The sequence below is a fragment of the Myxine glutinosa genome, chromosome 4 (assembly GCF_964187855.1).
Source record: "Myxine glutinosa chromosome 4, kmMyxGlut1.1, whole genome shotgun sequence".
Classification (NCBI taxonomy): domain Eukaryota; kingdom Metazoa; phylum Chordata; class Myxini; order Myxiniformes; family Myxinidae; genus Myxine; species Myxine glutinosa.
In genome coordinates, this window is record NC_136264.1 from 60,799,591 (window position 1) to 60,820,048 (window position 20,458).

Consider the following 20,458-nt stretch of genomic DNA (forward strand, 5'->3'; position numbering starts at 1 on the left):
CAAGGAGTGGCAGAAGGTGAAGGGTACGGGAGCAGAAATAGCAGAGCATGAAAGTTATAAGGCAGCCAGGAAGGCTGCAAAGAAAGAGGTAGCAAAGGCGCAGGAGGCATGTAGGAAAATGTTCGGAGGATGCTTGGATTCGGAAGAGGGTCAGAGAGCGGTGTTCAGGATTGCAAAGCAGATAGCGAAAGAGAAGTGTGATGTGATGGGGGTGAGTTGCTTGAAGGATGAAGTGGGACAAATCGTTGTGGACCCAGATGGAATTAAAGGAAGATGGAAAAGATATATGGAAATGCTGTTGAATACAGAGAATGAATGGGATGGCAACATAGAGAGTAACCCAGTTTTAGGACCGGCAGAGAAGATAACTGAGAAAGAACTTGAGGAAGCGATAAAAGCAATGAAGAGTAGAAAAGCAGGAGGGCCGACGGGAGTTGTGGGAGATATGTTGAAGGGCAGCAGGAAGATGGGGTGTGAAGAGAATGGCAGAGATCTGTAATCTGGTGGTGAAAGAAGGCCACATTCCATTGGATTGGGAACTGAGTACCCTCGTCCCTCTATACAAGGGGAAAGGTGACCCTCTGGAGTGTGGCTCGTACCGAGCGATAAAGTTATTGAAGCATGGAATGAAGGTATTGGAAAGGGTGTTGGAGAGGAGGATAAGGAAGAAGGTGAATATCCACAAAATTCACTTTGGATTTGTGCCAGGAACAGGAACGACAGACGCGCTCCTTATTGTGAGGCAGTTGCAGGAGAAGTACATGGAGAAGAGGAAGAAGTTATTTCTTGAGTTTGTTGATCTGGAGAAAGCATTCGATAGGGTTCCACACGAAATATTGACATGGGCATTGAGGAAGTTAGGAGTGGAGGAATTGTTGATCAGAGTAGCGATAGAAATGTACAAAAGAGTGCGCACAGCTGTTAGGACGAATGACGGGAACAGTGGTGAGTTTGAGGTGAAGGTGGGAGTGCATCAGGGGTCGGTACTAAGTCCACTACTATTTGTAGCTGTGTTGGAGGTGCTGGCTCAGAACGTAAAGGAGGGTTTACCATGGGAGTTATTGTGTGCAGATGATCTGGTGTTGATTGCGGAAAGTATGGATGGACTGAAGGAAAAGATGAACATGTGGAAGGAATGTATGGAGACAAAAGGTCTGAAGGTGAATATCGGAATACAAAGGTGATGGCAAGTGGTAAAGCATGTGGTGAGGTGGAAAGAACTGAGAAGTGGCCATGTGCTGTGTGCAGGAAAGGTGTCTGAGTGAACTCCATTCAATGTACAATGTGCGCTGAGTGGGTTCATCAAAAATGTAGTGGTCTGAGAGGGTCATTAACCAGTGTGGCAGCTACATTCAAATGTAAGGTGTGCACAGATGGAGCTGCAGATGGAGGAAATGTTGAGTTGGATCTTGGAGACTGCGTGAAGCTGGAAGGTGTGAAAACATATTGCTACCTCGGAGACATGCTGAATGGAGAAGGTGGATCAGACTCGGCAACGGTTGCTGGAGTAAGATGTGCATGGAAGAAGTTTCGGGAATTGAGTGGCATGCTGATGAGGAGGGGAGTGTCGTTGAAGCTGAAGGGAAAGGTGCTGCATGTGTGAGAAGTGTTATGATTTATGGGAGTGAGACACGAGTCATGAACGTAGAGCAGCAACGAAGGCTGGAAAGGGTGGAAATGTGAATGGTTTGGTGGATGTGTGGAGTATCGTTGAAAGAGAGGAAGACAAATGATGAATTGCGAAAGATGATGGGAATAGAGCCTGTGATTGATGCTGTGAAGAGGAACAGGTTGAGATGGTTTGGTCATGTGTTGAGGAAGGATGAAAGTGACTGGTTGAGAAGAGTGATGGACATGAATGTAGAAGGAAGTAGAGGACGGGGAAGACCGAGAAAGACTTGGCTAAAGATGGTGGAAGAAGAAATGCGGGCAAGGGGGTTAACAAGGGGAGATGCAGAAAATAGGGCAAAATGGAGAAGATTGTCATGGGGACCTCAAGGCTAACCCCCGCTCTGGCAGGGAAAATGGCCTTAAAATGTATGTTGTTTGTTTTTGTATGATAAACTTATAGAACAAGAAGAACAGGTAGATCATTCGCTTGTGGGAAGTGGATTTACTATTAAGTTGATTCCGGCTTCAAGCCAAAGTCGATCCACTCCAGTGATCGTCTGAACGATGTCCAATCGAGACCAGAATCCCGTTCGGATGACAGTCACAGTGCCGCTGCCAAAGCTGCGCAAAGGCGCCCTCCAGGTGACTGGGAAATCCAAAGGTGCCCTCCAGGCGACTGGGAAATCACACCCTCGGGTATGGACGTTTCACAGCTCCCAATCGGCGAACCGCAGATTTTCCACTCAAAAGCCACGTTACACACACACACACACACACACACACACACACACACACACACACACACACACACACACACACACACACACACACACACACACACACACACGCGATGAACGTCTGAATGCAGCGAAAATGATCAAAGCGAGGTGAAAAACCTTGAGCGAAGCGCAAATGTGTGAGGTAAAATGGCCGACGGCCCGTACTCGAGACGTAATGGCCCTCCAATGATTCTCTTCAGAATCCACCGCAAAACCTGACACGCAGGTTGATCTGTCACAGCGCTAACAACTCTGTCGCAGGAATCCCTTTCCCGGGAAACCCAAAGTTCACTCGTGACTCGTTCACCAATCATTCGCTCCAGACCTCGAAGCAGCTTGGCTTCTTGTCCAACTCACTCGCTCCGCCCTCTTCCTCCTCTTCCTCGTCGTCGTCGTCCGGTCCCGGTTTCATTTAAAACATTAACTTTTTTACCTTTTCAAAATAGAAATCTCTATCTCCCTTAAACGCCAACAATAATATTACATGGAATCAAAAATGTTTACAGTGGATGAAAACCACAACAACGGAAGTGACGAATCCGTAACAGTGGTTTGCCATCCCTGTCCCAGCAGTAGTTGGGGTAGGAATTTGTAATCTGCTCATGGTGCTGGTGATGGCTCCACTCCTCTTTGTGAAGGACACCGTCGGGATCTTAAACGTCCACCAACTAATGTTGAAAATAAAAAGATTAATGTTGATGGGACTTTGTTTTGTGGCTGATGGTTTTTGTGGTGATAGAACACATGATGTTGAAAATAAAATCTTATTTTCAGGTGTACTTCCACTGCAGTGCCATTGTTTGTGACACGACACACCCTGATCTTGCGAGGTGCCAGCCCAACTGTGCAAACGCCTTCACACGTGCTCACATGCTCAAGAGGCAAAGAAGATCTGGTAAGCTGTACTACTTATTCACCCAAGATCTGCTGCATTCCCTATTATTTACGACAATAATTTTGATCGTGGAGATATGCTCTGGGTTGCAAGGAAGAAGAAAGGCACGAGGCCATTTTTCAAATTGAATCGTTGCGGTTAAAAAAAAAGTGCTTGAACCCTCCAACTTTGTGTATTTATCTTTTGATGCACAATTCATCTTCTAAATAGTTTACAGTTAACTGAATTGTTTTTTCTTGTGCAGTTCAAGATGTGCGAGGTGTGTTCAAGGAGACAATCAGCTTGAACAATCCCATCATTGTCAACCTTGATGCGATGGACGAGAAAATAGGTAAAGTCGAACACATTAAATTATTTGTTCCTGATTAGCCTTTAAAACATGATGTGGAGGATCGAAATGCCATGTAGCTTGCATGACACCCACTCCTGCTGTGCACCACCATTTCCCCCCCCCCCGCCCCCTCATTCCCTGCACGACACTGAAGGTGAAGTACCACAACAGGCTGCCATGTTGACAGCCAGAAGACACTCGATTGCAGCGACTGTAGCCTATGTCACATTTGCCTTGGTCTTGGTGGTTGGAGGATCCTTTATTCTGTCTCGTGCCCATTCTTCAATGATGTGTACTAGACGGTTGTGGTTAAAACTGCCTTCCTTGGATTGTGTCCCCTAATTGATCCCATCCAGCCCCCACCTATGCACTTCATCCACTGCATTCTTACGATGTCCCTTGCATTGCTTTATTCTATCCTATTATGTGGACTTGAACTTAAATGTTGTATACGTACCTGACATTTTAAATATTGTTGATGTTTATATGCACTTAGCTCTTGGCCTTCACGGCGTTTTGGGTATCGTTTTGTATTGGAATACAAAATGCCTTTTCCGAATAAAACTTCACTGGAAAGTTTATATTTTGTGGTCATTATCTTGTAAACCTCTTCGAAGGAAGGACTTCGCTCGACGGAGGATGCCCAGTCGGCGACTGGCTTTGGAGGCCAGCTTGGAAATGTGGTTTTCCCAGGAAAGATCATGGCAGATACTGAGATCCCAAGAGCTTGAGTGACAGACCTTGGAGAGCATTGTTGAGAAAGTAGATGGGAGGGTTGTCCAGACAGTGACAGTGAGTGTAAGATTTGTCAGGATTGAAAGACATGTTCCACTTGTTTGACCAGTCTGTGATTTTGTCCAGGTCTGTAGAGAGTGAGGAGGCTGCAGACTCCCGATCTGAGGGATGAGGTATGGAGCGGCAGAGAGTGGAGTTGATATCAGAAGCGATGATGGATTCCATGACTTTGATGATAATTGGGAGCAGGCTGAATGGTCTGTAGTTGCAAGGATCTGTTTTTGCACCTTTTTTGTGGAAAGCAGTAATGTAGGCTGATTTACATGCTGATGGCAGATGACCTTGAGCAAAAGAGAGGGTGAAGACAACAGAGATAGTGTGAAAGAGCGGCAGAGAAGGATTTTAGGAGCCGTGGGCTGATGCCGTCTGGTCCAGTTGCAGAACCGGAGTCGAGGATTGCCAAACTTTTCCACCTTGTCAGGAGAGAAGGACACAGAGTCAAGGAGCAGCTGGGTACGACTCAGTACTTTGGGTACAGAGAGAGACGGATTTGGGACACAAGATTTTAAGGCAAACAGAGTGGAGGCATTCAGCTTTTTCACGTGCAGTGTTAGCTGTGTAGCCGTTTGAGGTAAGGAAGGGGATGGAGGGGGAACAAACACCAGAAACAGATTTGACCAGACGCCACCACGATTTGGAAGAGGGAGACAGGTTTGAGATTTGAGAGATATTGTTTCCTGGCTCTCCTGGGGGTGGACACACTTGTTCCGGGCTTTGTTAAAGGAATGAGATTGCCTTCTGTTGGATTTGCCTTCCAGGAGGCGAAGGCAATTTGTTTCAGGGCAACTGCCTCGCCAAAAGATTCCTTGTACCATGGATGGGAGGAAGAGTATGACAACGAGAAGAGATGTGATAAATCTGTGCATGAGAGAGAGCAATTTACTTTGAAAGAATTCCTAGGATGAGTTGATGTCAGAGGCGGAAGAGATGGGAGACCAGTCCAGATGATTGATGGCTGCTTGAAGACCGTGCCAGTTGGCCTGAGTGAAATGCCAGACTCGTCGACGCTGATGAGGCTCTGACAATGGCCAGAGAGATGTCCACTTTAACAAGCATATGGTCAGATGAACCGATTGGAGCAGAAGAAGAGCAGCAGACATTTGCAGGGAAGTTTGTTATAACCAAGTCGAGAAGGGAAGATGCTCCGTTGACTGAGATCCGAGTCGGGAAATTGACAGATTGTGTCAGTCCCAGTGAGTCACAGAAGTCCTTTGCTGAGGCATCATAGCTGGTGAGAGAGGTACCCACACCCAGCCAGCTGGCATGGTGACAATTGAAATCACCACATATGAGGAAGAGAGAGTTGGGATGAGTAGATGGAAGTTGGTCCATGGTATCAGACGATGAGATGTGGATGGAGTCATCACTGTTTGGCAGACGGTACAACACACATATGAACAAAAGGTTGGAGCAAAGGGGAAGCCGTAGCCAGAGGTACTCCTAGGGGTGAGGTGGAGAGAGGGCAGCACAGGGAGAGCGAGGATGAGAGTTTTTGATAAAGATAGCAACCCCACCTCCAGGACGAGGCTCAGGTCTATCATACCTAAGGAGAGGGAAGCCAGGGAGAGATATTGAGGAATCAAACATCTTGAAGGAGGAAAGTTTCTGTTAGGCAGATGAGGTCTGGTTTGTCAGAAGCAACCTGTATGGAGATCAATCAGGTTTGAGTGAAGGCCCCAGATGTTTGAGGTCCATACCGTTGAGGGAGCATCGGATACAGGACAGGACAGTTGAGGGGATGGGTATGGTAGGATGAAGGCGGAAGTGGAGGAGGTCGGGAGAGCTGTTGATAGTGTCAGATTTCAGAAGAGCTTGGAGAAGGAAGGATGAAGAGGACAAAAGGTTTGCTGGTGATTGGATGAGGCACAGTGAGGTGTTGTTTGAAAGGGGAGGGGAGGCAGAGCAAGGAAGAAGGTTGGAGGAGATGTAGGTAAGAATTGGAAGGGAAAGGAAGCGGGGAAGAGGGGAGATGTGGAGAAAAAAGGAGGGTGGGGAGATTTGAAGGTGAGGGGGAAATTTAGGGGGGGAGGTGTGAGAGAGTTTCAGAGCAGAGGGGGAGTTTGGTGGGGGGTGAGTTTGGGAGGGGTGAGGGGGGAGTTTAGGTGGGGAGGGGGGAGTTTGGATTTTAGGAAGTATTGGACGATCAATGGAAAACGAACATTTATTGCAAAATGAGTTTCTTGTGATTTTCGAGTCAGAGATCCGTTTGAATTTGTTGGAAGAGGGGTGGAATGCAGGTTGAGTTTCGGGAATGTAGGAATGAAGAACTGTAAGAGATTGAATTTTTATTTGAAATGAAGAGATTTGGTGAGCAAATCGAAAACAACCTTTTAAAGAAGAAGAAGAAAAGTGTGTTTTCCTATACAATAGAATTCAACACTTCAGGGGAAAGTTTAAACATTTTTAAACTAAACTGTGAAAACTATCTGGGGAAATTCCATAAATGAGGGCATGAAGGATTCCTACTGGGAATTAAGGATTCCAGCACAGATTGAAGAACAGAAGAATAGGACATTGACAGCCAGGAGAGCAGAGAATGAGGGAACAGGGTGGTGTATAAGCAAATGTTGGTATGGGAGGGTGATGCCTACTTTTTAAATTCTTCGTTAATGTTTTTTTTGCAGGTTCGGTGAAAGTGGATCAGAGGAAGAAGGAGAAAGTTGAAGGAGTACGGTGAAAACTAGAATTGGAAAGGTGTCAGTTGGAGAGGATAGAGTTGTGAAGGAAGGAGAGGAAAAAAAATAACTGGGTGGGGCGAAACACGTGGTCGAAGATTGAACGAACAATAGTGTAGCAGCAGAGCAAACCTGTTGTGCATTTTGTGATACAAGCACCAAATTTGGTACACTAGTAGACTATCATATTATGAAAAGATCTGGATATTGGGCCATCTCAGATTCAGAGATTTGATTTTTGCAAGATTTCGATTCGATTGGGATTGAAGAGAACACCTTCTTCGTCTTCTGTACAGTGAAGTTGCCAGCCCTGAATTCTCTGGCTACATCTGGGTGCTTCATTGGGAGTGCAACCGTGTCCCTCAGGTGAACAGGGACCCACCTGGCATAGTGTGTGTGGTCTAAGGCATGGAACCATGGGACCAGTTCCGTCAGGGCATCAAGGTACGTCGTGAATGAAGCCTGCCGCAGAGAACGCATGTAGACCAGTACCAACATGTCTAGTTCCAGCACAGTTGCCCAGTACTGAAAGTTGGGAATGTCTTCTCCTCTCTGGTGACACCAGTCTTCGAACTCAGGCAGGTCTTCTGCATCATCAGCATATGTCATACAGTGGCGTTCATACGCACGGTGTTGCAGGATGTGCAGTGCCGCTGCAGTGATTTGATGAGCTCTTCTTGTGCGGGTGACGTGGGCAGCTCGTAGGAAGGAGTTGGCCGTCCCTGGCGTTGCAATCTCAGCTTGCAAAATCTGCAAATCTTGCAAAAATCAAATCTCTGAATCTGAGATGGCCCAATATCCAGATCTTTTCATAATATGATAGTCTACTAGTGTGCCAAATTTGGTGCTTGTATCACAAAATGCACAATTCTTTTGAATATTTGGGCTAAGCCGCCCCACTACAAAGAAGGAAATTAGATTTTATTATTATAATTTTTTTTTTTAATTAAGACTTTAAATTAATTAAGACTTTAAGGGAAGATGTTCAGGGAAGTATGGGGTGAAAAGAAAGACTGGAAAAAAAACAGAGAATGAAAGTAAATGGACCACAAACGACCGCCGAGAGGAGACCTTGAGTGACTCGGCCTGAAAAACATGGCAAGAACCAATCGACGATTATACACAGGTATGCATGATTTACACTAAGATCTTACTCGAAACACACAGTGGGCACACACACCGTAAAATAAAAATAGTTTTGACAAAAATACAAACGGGGAAAAATAGCTAACTTAGTGTGGAGAGCTTGGAAAATCACAACCTCGCCAGTAAAGCCAGAAGCGGGGGGTCAACTGACCTTTTGCTGCAGATTTTTTTAGAGTTTTGCATCCTTGACAATTAGGTTCAGAGTATGAGCATAACAAGGGAGATGCCATTTGAGGAGAGTACCAGCAGCTACCATATTTGCAACATTATCCATCACTATGATAGTTATTATTCTGATAATGTTCCAATCCTCTGCTACTTTTATGAGTTCCTTTGCTATTTTGTCCTCTGTGTGCTCTTGTCATTTGCAATGTGCCAAGAACAAGAGCATGCACATTGTAATCACTCAAGGAAGTGGGTGGTGATTGTGATATATGCCTGAGTTTGACAAGATGTCCAGATGTCTGTTGTGAGGGCAATGGAAGTAGCAGCATCAATCATCCTGGCAAGCTTTGTCCCAGTTTCTTGACACACTTTAGGAAGAAGAGTTCACATGATTGTGTGAAGACTTGGGAGGTCATATTTAGTCCAAAGCTCCCACAAAGACTTCGTAGTCAGTCTTCAACAACAGATTCAGGCTGCAGGAAACGTTATTGGGCCAAGGTGAGGGATTGTCACGAGCAAAGGCCTTGGAGATTGGACAACAGTTTGAGTTGTCTCGCAAGCAAATTCACATCCTGCGGATGAAAGATACTACCAACCTGGAGTGTCGGCCATTACAGCGCAGAGGAAGTCACATCCCAAACCCCGTGCCTCATCACAGCCACAGGAATTCAAAACATGCTGTAGATGTGGCAAAGATGAGAACCATTTGTGAAACCAAGGAGATTGTCCTGTAATGGGCTCCTGTTCCTATTGTAAACAACCGAACCATTGGATGTTGATGTGCCGCAGGCGACAACGACTGGGTAAATCAAACCTAATTGATGATGTACGCAGCAAGGAACATCTATGGGAAAACAATTCAGAGGATCGTCAGATATACAAGGTTGACAACATCTGGCACTCTGGCAGGTGCCAAATTGTCAGACTGTCCATGTCAGTGGCATTGTGGCCATTACCTTCCGGATTGATACAGGTGCAAGGTGTAATGTACTCATGCTCAGGGACTTTCAAAGACGACCAATTAACACTGAACTTCACAAGTCTAACATAACCATGAGAACATACTCTAACGACATCATTCAGCCGGTTTCCTCCACAGATCTTTCCCTGGATTTCAATGGGAGGTCTGTAATAGCTGCATGTGAGCTGGTCAACTTGATTCAGGAGAACGCAATATCTGGGAGACTGCTGAGAACCTTGGCCTGAGTTGCTCAACTGAGTTCCCTGGCAGCAGCCTCGTCTTCACCCGAAAACTGCTTCCTCTCACATGCAATGTCCACTTCCCTGGCAAAAGTCTCCATCAAGGAGATGTATGCCCAGCTGCAGGAACAGACCCAATTGTAATTGCGACACCTGTTGTACATGATCCACACTGGATGGCCTTGCTCTCTGAATGAAGTGCCCATTCCATTGAGACAATACTGAGACTCAAAAGTCTGAGTTAGGTGTCTCCGATAGAATTATCTGTAAAGGTATGCAGATACTCGTGCCACCGAGTCTCCATCAGCGCATGTTCTCCATCATATACAGCTCTCACCTTGGTATTGTAAAGTGGAAAGAGAGGGCTCAGGAAGTGCTGCATTGGCCAACAATGCACCAGCAGATCACAGATGCAGTAAAAAAAACCACTGCTTGTGCAGATCATCTAAATAAGCTTCTTCTGGAAGCGCTAATACTGACAGATTCCAGATTTACCCTTCAACCAGGTAGCCATGGACCTATTCGAGTTTGAGTCAAAACTGCACATTTTAGTTGTTGATTTTTATCCAAATTTGTGGAGGTAAGTGATCTGAACGATATGAGAAGCCGTGCAACGGATGATATGGGTCTTCGGAGTGACGCCTCTATGTCGGTGTCTGGAGGATAAACATCTGGCTTTGTCAGACTACCGCACCACTCCCCTAGAAGGACTACACTTGTCCCCTGCACAGTTGTTGATGGGTGTAAGACCATGTAATAATCTGCCTGCAAAGTACAGTTTACTTGCACCAAAATCTTCTAGCTTTCATGATGTTAAATGACATTTTGACATGAAGATCAAGCAGAAGTTCCATCATGAGCAGGTAGTGAGAGAGTGGCCACCTTTAGTTCATGGTCAGCAGGTCCGCATAGAACCACTGCCAGGAACTAGCAAATGGCTGTTCCTGATGAGATCGTACAAAAACACGAGTCTCCTCAGTCATACGTTCTCAGAGCAGGCAACCAATATTCAAGCAAGCTGTGATGGCCAATCACACTGGAGATGTGTGCGAGCCAGAGATTGGAGCTGTGATGAGCGCGCAACGATGCTTCCTCCCCTTCTCCAGCCACCAATGATGATCACAAAGTTTCCCCCATATCCCCCACTGTTGTGTTTGATGAACAGCTCCATGAGCCTGTTGCCGACAGCCTTGGACTACTCGCTCAGGCCTTGTTGTAAAACCTCCAGACAAACTTAATCTTTGATTTGACTTTCATTCCCTCGCGGTCCCCATGTGCTGTTTTTGTCTTTCCCTCGCGGTCCCCATGTACTGTCTTTCCCTCGTGGTCCCCATGTACTGTCTTTGTCTTTCCCTCGCGGTCCCCATGTGCTGTTTTTGTCTTTCCCTCGCGGTCCCCATGTACTGTCTTTCCCTCGCGGTCCCCATGTACTGTCTTTGTCTTTCCCTCGCGGTCCCCATGTGCTGTTTTTGTCTTTCCCTCGCGGTCCCCATGTACTGTCTTTCCCTCGCGGTCCCCATGTACTGTCTTTGTCTTTCCCTCGCGGTCCCCATGTACTGTCTTTGTCTTTCCCTCGCGGTCCCCATGTGCTGTTTTTGTCTTTCCCTCGCGGTCCCCATGTACTGTCTTTCCCTCGCGGTCCCCATGTACTGTCTTTCCCTCGCGGTCCCCATGTACTGTCTTTCCCTCGCGGTCCCCATGTACTGTCTTTCCCTCGCGGTCCCCATGTGCTGTTTTTGTCTTTCCCTCGCGGTCCCTATGTGCTGTCTTTGTCTTTCCCTCGCGGTCCCCATGTGCTGTTTTTGTCTTTCCCTCGCGGTCCCCATGTACTGTCTTTCCCTCGTGGTCCCCATGTACTGTCTTTGTCTTTCCCTCGCGGTCCCCATGTGCTGTTTTTGTCTTTCCCTCGCGGTCCCCATGTACTGTCTTTCCCTCGCGGTCCCCATGTATTGTCTTTGTCTTTCCCTCGCGGTCCCCATGTGCTGTTTTTGTCTTTCCCTCGCGGTCCCCATGTACTGTCTTTCCCTCGCGGTCCCCATGTACTGTCTTTGACTTTCCCTCGCGGTCCCCATGTACTGTCTTTGTCTTTCCCTCGCGGTCCCTATGTGCTGTCTTTGTCTTTCCCTCGCGGTCCCCATGTGCTGTTTTTGTCTTTCCCTCGCGGTCCCCATGTACTGTCTTTCCCTCGCGGTCCCCATGTACTGTCTTTGTCTTTCCCTCGCGGTCCCCATGTGCTGTTTTTGTCTTTCCCTCGCGGTCCCCATGTACTGTCTTTGTCTTTCCCTCGCGGTCCCTATGTGCTGTCTTTGTCTTTCCCTCGCGGTCCCCATGTGCTGTCTTTGTCTTTCCCTCGTGGTCCCCATGTACTGTCTTTGTCTTTCCCTCGCGGTCCCCATGTGCTGTTTTTGTCTTTCCCTCGCGGTCCTCATGTACTGTCTTTCCCTCGCGGTCCCCATGTGCTGTTTTTGTCTTTCCCTCGCGGTCCCTATGTGCTGTCTTTGTCTTTCCCTCGCGGTCCCCATGTGCTGTTTTTGTCTTTCCCTCGCGGTCCCCATGTACTGTCTTTCCCTCGCGGTCCCCATGTACTGTCTTTGTCTTTCCCTCGCGGTTGTCAGCTCTTTCACGAGCCTCGATTCAGTATAGAAAAAAAAAAAAAAAAAATTCTGAATAAGAAGAGATGTAATGTGACGCTATGTCCCTGCTCCATGTTTATATCTTTAAGTTGATTTTCATTCTGAAACTAAATGTTTAAATTGATCGTCACTCTGAGGTAGAGATATAATGTGATGCCATATATGTTCCTGATCAATGTTTGTGTTTGCTTCCGTGTTTTATAAATTTCCATGTGCCCTTCTGACTCGAACAGGATCGTGTGAGATCTCGTGAGCATGCGATGCAGCTCATGTCCTACAATAATGCACTTATGATATGCCCAGTTTCATATTCATACAGTGATGCCTCGCCATCCCTGCAGACAACATGGGTGGAGGATTGGTTGTGGATACCTCTCAAGTGACGGTAAGTTATGAAGAAAATCGGTGAGGAGAAAGCGACCAGGTAGACGCACAACCTTGGCATATACCTTCTAGGTACGACTTCCCCTGAGTGTCATCGGTGACCCCTGTCAAGCAGCCAAGGCCATACGGCCTCACAGGGAAAGCAAAATGTCTGGCTGTAACAAAAATATGCCAAATAATGGCAATTAGTCACAGCAAATGACTGAAGGGACACATACCCATGGGGGAGGAGCCGTACAAGTGTTCCCAAGTGTTCTGTGTGTTCTAAGGTTTTTAGTCGTCCATTAGCTTTAAATGCACAGTGACACATTCACATTGGGGACAAACCATTCAAATGTTCTGTGTGTTCTGAAGGTTTTAAATCAGTTATCAAATTTAAATAAACACAAACTAATTCATACGGGTGAGAAGACACCGCACAGGAGAAACTCACCCACATGTGGAGATAGCAGCCATCAACACAAACATACACACCTATACATGCATATATGGACACGCACACAATCACACAAACACAACTCACACACACACGAATGTGGATACTTTGAGACCTGGGTTGCACCTTCTGAAACATGTGTAAGGGACTTCATTCGAATCTCAGGCTAATTGGGGGCAATATGACCCATTTGCCTCCCTAGCATCTGACTGTCTGGTTTTGGGAAGCTGTTGACAAAATCTTTGTTTGCCCTTGCATCAACATTCTTTCCTTATGAGCAGCTCCCCGCCTGCAGAGCCTTTCTCCTTGCTACAATCTGTGAAACTGGGGAAATGTTTTGAGTTCCTTGTCCTTTGAAGAAAACTATATGAAGCAGAATACAAATTGTGATTCCTTGAGATATTGTTGGTTGCTGGCTGTGTGAGGACCAAAAGGTGCTACTAGCTTATGCGCCCATATAGCTACCATGCATGTTATCCTTATCCCTCAATAAACCTCTTGTACAGTGTCTGAGTTGAGGTGCTTATTCCAGAACTGAAGGGATTAGGGAATCCATGACATGCATATGGAGATAACAACCAACGGGAGAAGCAAAGAGTACCTACAGAGTGTAAGACTAATTCTGAAGTCAACGCTCTCTCCAATGAAAAAAATCAAAACTATAAACCAATGTGCAGTAGCGGTATTGCTGTATTGCTGTGTATTTATGAACTGGCCGCAATCGGAGATCAACAACTTGTACATCAAAACAAACAAAGTGTACTTTGTTCAAAGTTTTTCGTCAGCGATCGGGTTTATTTACGCACAAAAACATTTATCACCAGTGAGAGTTCTTGCACGTGACCTATTTTCAGTGCTTTGCACATTTCTCCACATTAAATATGCAAAACATTATGTTGAGAAGCCAATTGATGAGTTTCTAAAGAGTAGTCAACCCTCTTGCAAGGGTTGCTGCGCTTACATCTTGTGCAGTGATGAATGTGCAGGTGTTGTACAAACCTTGTGCATGTGGTGAATTGTTTTGTTTTTATTTTGAATTTTTGAGTGGCATTGTGACGATTTTTGTGTATTTAACCGGATTATTTGTTTTGATATTTTTATTACGAGTTGATCTTTATTCTCTTTGAATCGCTGCAACAAAAAATAAAGGTGCATATAACCGGATTGTTTGTATTTTTTTATTTTAAGTTCTTTTTTTCTCTTTGAAATCTCTGGAAAAAAAGTGAAAATCCTCAAATATGTTCTTTGATTGCGTTATCCTTTTTTGTGAGGAATACTTTTTCTTCTCGACAGAGGAGAGGGTATCTGGTTTGGGTCTGTTTGTCTGCACAGAATGTGAGTAGTTGCATTAATTACATTGGACCCCCATCGACCCCTTTATAACACTACAACCTCACACCCATTACACCATTTAGATAAGGATATCTTTTTTTTCTTTTTTTTTTCTTCTTTTTTTTGTGTAATGAATCGAGGCTCGTGAAAGAGCTAACATTTATTTCACAAACAAATCAACCAGACAAACAAAATATACAAAAAGAGGGATCATTAAAGAGGGATCATCAGAGGGATCTGATCCCATCAGAGGGATCATCATCTTGGTAATATACGGATCATTATTTAATCATTGAAAGTTGTGACTAGTACTAATATCAACCCCCCTACCCACCCCCATTGGCAAGCACCTCAGTGCCAAGTGCAGAAGTATAAAACTTCTAGGTAAGCGAGTTATCGCGGGCATTCCAATTGAAACCTGTCCCTTGTCCTCTTAATTAATAAAATGCATTGTAATGACAACAAACTCCGATGTATTGTTAATGAGATAGAAATAGTTCAGTTATTTGATGAATCTTAACAATACCATGCTATCGTTTATATAATCTTTTATAAAAAGGATTGATTATATTAATAAGGATGCGTTTATTTATATATATATATATATATATATATATATATATATATATACAGTGAAACCTTGACTTACGAGTTTAATTCGTTCTGTGACTGAGCTCGTAACTCAATTTGCTCGTTTCTCAAATTAAATTTCCCCATTAAAATGCATTGAAATGCTATTAATCCGTTCCAGCCCGCCAAAAACCACACCAATTTTTTTTAAAATATACAGTATATATAAAAATATCTCGCGCTTTATATTTCACCTGTATGCAGCATACAAGTTGGCAGGATGGCCTGGACTGGAGGTACGCACACTTGACTCTAAACTGTCCAGCCTGGGTTTGAATCCCGACCCAGCTATAACCTGTCATGTCGGTGTTTCACAGGCAGGGTGATTCATCAATGTGTGTACCGCTAAACTGGGCGCCCCGTTTGCGTCCCATTAGTTGTTGGATGTTAAGTCTCACCGTGTTTTCCACAAAGAGAAGGCGAGCTATCGCCGGCACTCTGAACAAGTTGAGGCCTGGCATGCTCTTCTCCTCTGCCGTTATGTACGTCCTCCTCGGCATCTTTTTCCAGAAGAGCCCTGTCTCGTCACAGTTGAAGATTTGCTGGGGGATGTATCGTTCGGCTTCTATCAGTTCGGCAAAAGTTATAATAAAATCACTGCCTTCACATCCGAGCTTGCTGCCTCACCATGCCTGACGACGGAGTGAATGCCGGTCCTCTTCTTAAAATTATCAAACCATCCCCGACTGGCTTTGAATGACTTCCAATGCCTTGTCCGTTGATGTTCCCGCCGTCTGCTGCTGCACCAAATCCCCGTAAATGTCTCGTGCCTTCTCACAGATGATGCTCTCGGTCACGGTATCTCCTGCGAGCTGCTTCTCCATCAACCACACAAACAACAACTTCTCCATCTCTTCATGGATAGGGGTCCGGAGCTTTGAAATAATCGTAACGCCCTTGGCTGGGCGTTATAGCCTTTATCGACTCCTTCTGCTTCAAAATCGTACATATCGTAGAAGTACTACGATCGTACTGCCTCGCCAAGTCGACAACACGCACACCTCGCTCATGTTTTTCGACGATTGCGTGTTTTATATCCAAGCACATCATCCTCTTCTTCTTCTCAGTACTGCCCTTGGCACTCAATTTCTTAGGACCCATGGTTAAAACTAAGAAATTTTCCAAAATAACAAAAATGCGAAAACAAAGCAGCAGCGATATACGGCAGAGATGCTTGCACGGCAAGATAACCACGTGACCGGAACCCACCTGGTGGCGGGTGGCGTAAGCTCGTAACTCAGATCTCGGCTCGCATCTCAAAGCAAGAAACCGCCCGAGCGACGGCTCGTATCTCGGAAAACTCGTAAGTTGGTGCACTCGTAAGTCAAGGTTTCACTGTATATATATATATATATATACATATATATATATATATATATATATATACATATATATATATATATATATGTCGGGAGGGAGCTCAGGTAGACACCTGGGAACTCAGTTATTCACCACAAGGAAAGATTGACAAGCGTTTATTAATTCACCAAGTTCACAGCTGTGGAGCAGAGCCGGCAATATACAGCACGAACGGACGGCGTGCCACGCCAGCCCTCCTACCGAGTAAGCGGACTCAAGTCCGGTTTATATACGAAAACTTAATCAGAAGATCTCCGCTGAAACTGAGCTCGAACAAAGGAAACTGGGCTAATGGTCCTCCCACCGGCATCCCTAAATGGGCTAATTCCCCCCACCGACGTCCGTTCCTGTTGCCTCGGGGGAGTGATGAAAGAGCTTGTTATCTCGTGGGCCAGATGTCCTTTCAAAACTCCAGGATGACCAAAGGCTGTAATTCACACGAGGGAGTTTACATTTCGCTTTACAAAGGGACCATAAAGTGTGCATGAGGAGTCCCAGGCCTTTAGATTCACCTTTGGATCCACTTTCAGCGAGCATTCTCAATTTAGACTTAATCCAGAGCAGTAAACGTCAAGCATTCTGCCACACGAAATACAATTAATGATTATAATAGTCTTACCAGGGAAAGGTCTGTGTATACAAAACTCATGAATCCACGTATAGAGGTTACAGTTCGCACCTTGCCTGCATTCCTAGCCGCGGCTCGTAAAACATGTTTCAAAGCGACCGTGAGGTTTTAACAGACTTGCCGCTGGCAAGGAAAGGAAGCGTGCATTCTCATTTGAAGTATAGTGGCGAAGCAAACTTCTCAAATAACTACAAATAACAAGTTTATACTTCAGCTTATAACAGAGGTTTGTAAAACAACAAACTTACTGACCGACATTAACCCTCCTCTTGTCTCGTCGAGACAAGGTATCTCAAGAGACAACATGCCTCATCGGGCTTTATTGAAAGAGGATTGTGTAATGTGGGTGTCTCCCAAGGGCATACCACGTGCCCATAGCGCCCCGCCCGTGCACTTGAGGGACGTGTCGTGTTGTGCGTGCTTGGAACCTGAGGGTTCAGAACATGAAGGTCCATTAATGTTTCGGATCCACAACGAAGGCGTCTGGTCCAGATGAGGATGTGCTCCGCCAGAGGGCCCATCACCTCCCCTGCGGAACTGGCTCCCCCCACCTTGCACAGATGCAGTCCTTGCAGATCTTCGAAGTTAATCCACGTTCATGCGCATGAGACCTCGCACGTGCTGCTGTTCTGAGGAATACATAATATTGTCAATATCTTGTGTCACGTGTTCCTGGTCAGGGTACAGAGCGTTAAAATCCGAAACATTCGAAGTGAAGAGAGAGACTTCCTTTATGTCAAAACATTCCATGGACGCATGATCAGCTTGTGGATCCAGGATATCCATGTCGGGTCCCTTGACTGCCAGACCCAGCGTCGCAATCAGATCCATAGTTGGATCGGATGGAGGTGTGCAGCTGTGAGCTTGTAATACATAAGCGGCATTAGCCAGTTCCCGCAAGGGGTTTACAACGAAATCATCACAATCATCAAACAAATCAGCACAGTCTTCTGAAGCGCCGGTCACATCTGCCTCGTCGAAGGGCTCGTTCAGGTCGACGGCCTCTGTGGTCAAGACCATGGTCGGCGTCGGCGGTTTCTTCGTTTTCCATCCTGTAAAGTACTTTCTCACACAGAGGAGGACTAAAGATTTCATTAGTGCCCCCCAGATCACCACCCCAATTAGCACTGCCAATGCGGTCAATAGCCACTTCACTATGGTGCCTGTCCATCCCCGGAACCAGTCAGTGAGCCAGCTAAATTTATAAGAGTTCTCACGCGCAATCCGATCGATCGTTAGAGCGTGGCTAGTTTTCCTTAATCTCACTATTGCGGCTGACACCCCTTCGGATGGATCAGGTATGTATGTGCAACATTTTCCCTCTACTATCCCGCATACCCCTCCTTTCTCTGCCAGGAGCATGTCCAACGCTACCCGATTTTGCATTACCATTGTGCGCATATGAACTACTGTGTCCAATAATACATCATGGGCCGTAGCGGTGTCGTTTGCCACCTTTTCTAGGGCCAAAGCCAATTTATCTATCCGGAAACTATCCATGACTGTGCCCGCTCCTGGGAAGAAGAAACCTAACACCTTTTCCCATTTGCTTCCGTGTAGTTTACTGGTTCCATCGTTCCACACTGACCTCCTATGTCGCCTGTCCAGGGACTTTGGATCTAGCTCGTCCAGTATCTCAACGTCAGGAAGGACCGAACCAAGATAACATGTGCCACCCCAATTATTTGGTAAATAGGGGTAAGCTTTGTCGAGGCATATAAACATTGTCCCATGGGGTGGGACTAGGTGGGCGGATAAGCACTGGAGTCCCTTTGTCGCCCCATTAATCCTACTAACCCCCCTAGAAAATGTTATAGCCGTTATGTTGTGGTTGTGTTTATCTTGCAGTACTATTCGTAGTGTAATCCCAGCGCTCCCCCTTTCCAGCTTCCCGGGGAGAGTTTAGGCGCATTCTGATTCCCCCATGAGCAAGTGGCCGGAACCCTGGAGGCAGACCATCCCTTTCTGCGGTTTGACCCAGACGGGGGCAGGCCTCTCGGCCACATGGGCAATCATTGAAGGGCGATAATTAAATTGCCGATTACAACTCTTGTTGTTGCCCACCCCTTCTCTTTCCAGCGTGGTGACTAAACATGGGGAATCGATAGGTTGTGAGCAAAGATCATTAAGGGACAGAGGTAGCACTATCATGTGTATTCCTGTGGTGCCTGCTTGGGGGAAATGCATGCATGACCAGCAGTGGGTCCTATTCTGAATTGTCGCCACCTCTCTTGCTACCTTCCAATATGTGTTTTCACCCTTCTCTGGGGCCTTGTCCTGGGGGTGCGGCGTGACTATGTATTCGATGCATGGTGTGTATTTAATTTCACCACCAGCCACGCCAGGGGTCCAGACGCTGCACCGGATCTGCATAGTCATGCCTTTCTCTAGGCGTGTGCGTGTTTGTAGCTTAAAATCAGGGGTCCCCCATTTGTATCCCGGTCGGGCCAAGGTCTTGACGCTAGCTTGCCCGTCCTCCCGGAACCCTCGTTGTTTTTGTAGTACAACGTCAACACGTCCAGGCCCTGCCGACAGTGCTAGCCATCTTACGCTTACCCAATCTGTGTGTAGGGCTTTCTGTTCGAAACATGGTAATGATACCCTTTGTCCCCATGTTACGGTGAGGTGTCGTGTTTTGTTTTCGCATCTATTGTAATCGGAGCTCCCCTTAGCTGCTGTCACTATTAATAGCATCATACCTATGATTAGGCCCATCGTTACTGTGGTTGCTGTGGTGTAGTGTCTGGTGCTTGTACAGCCAACTTACAATGCGTGGCGTGGATCCAGGAGGTCTTGCCCTCGCAAAAGACAGCGGTTGGTGTAGTCGGCAATACCTGGAATGGTCCCGTCCACCTTTTCCAGGGCGTTCTTGCGGGTGAAGTGCTCCACGAACACCTGGGAACACCTGGAACACCTGGTCACCAATTTCCTAAGCCACTTCTTTCAAGTGGATCCAATTTTATCCAATATCCGATTTTAAATTCGATCCAGTTTTCCCTAATTCCTCCCCTAGCATCACATTCACCTGTTTCAGCATCTGGCCCAATATCTACTATGGATCCCAATATCCCAATATCCCATTTTAATTGTCTCAACTAGAATTTCAACTAGAATTACCACCAACAATATCCCATTTTAATTGTCTCCACTCGAATTTCAACTAGAATTACCACCAACAAACCACCATTAACCTCCCCCTGTTATTTATTTCTTTTCACAAATAAACAAATAATAAAAATAACCTGGTCTATTTATTGAAAATAAAATAGTTCTCATATGTCTTACTGTTTGGTCAATTCCAATTCCAATTCTGGTCAATTCTGGTGTCTGGTCACACACCAATTTTTCTCACCCACTGTGATTCACTCAAAATAGATTCTCACTGTTGTTATGTCTGAAATTCGTCTCATGAAAACCCATCCAAGAGTCCAGTGTAACAGACAGACAAACACATAGACA

General features: G+C 45.9%; 1 long non-coding RNA gene across 1 annotated transcript; it reads left to right on the top strand.

Annotated features, from left to right (window-relative positions):
- The first annotated feature begins 3,163 nt into the window (after positions 1 to 3,163).
- Positions 3,164 to 4,118, top strand: LOC144891719 (uncharacterized). The gene is made up of 3 exons (XR_013623061.1): positions 3,164 to 3,285; positions 3,530 to 3,616; positions 3,771 to 4,118. It is a non-coding gene; the product is annotated as an uncharacterized LOC144891719 (long non-coding RNA).
- The last annotated feature ends 16,340 nt before the right edge of the window (positions 4,119 to 20,458 follow it).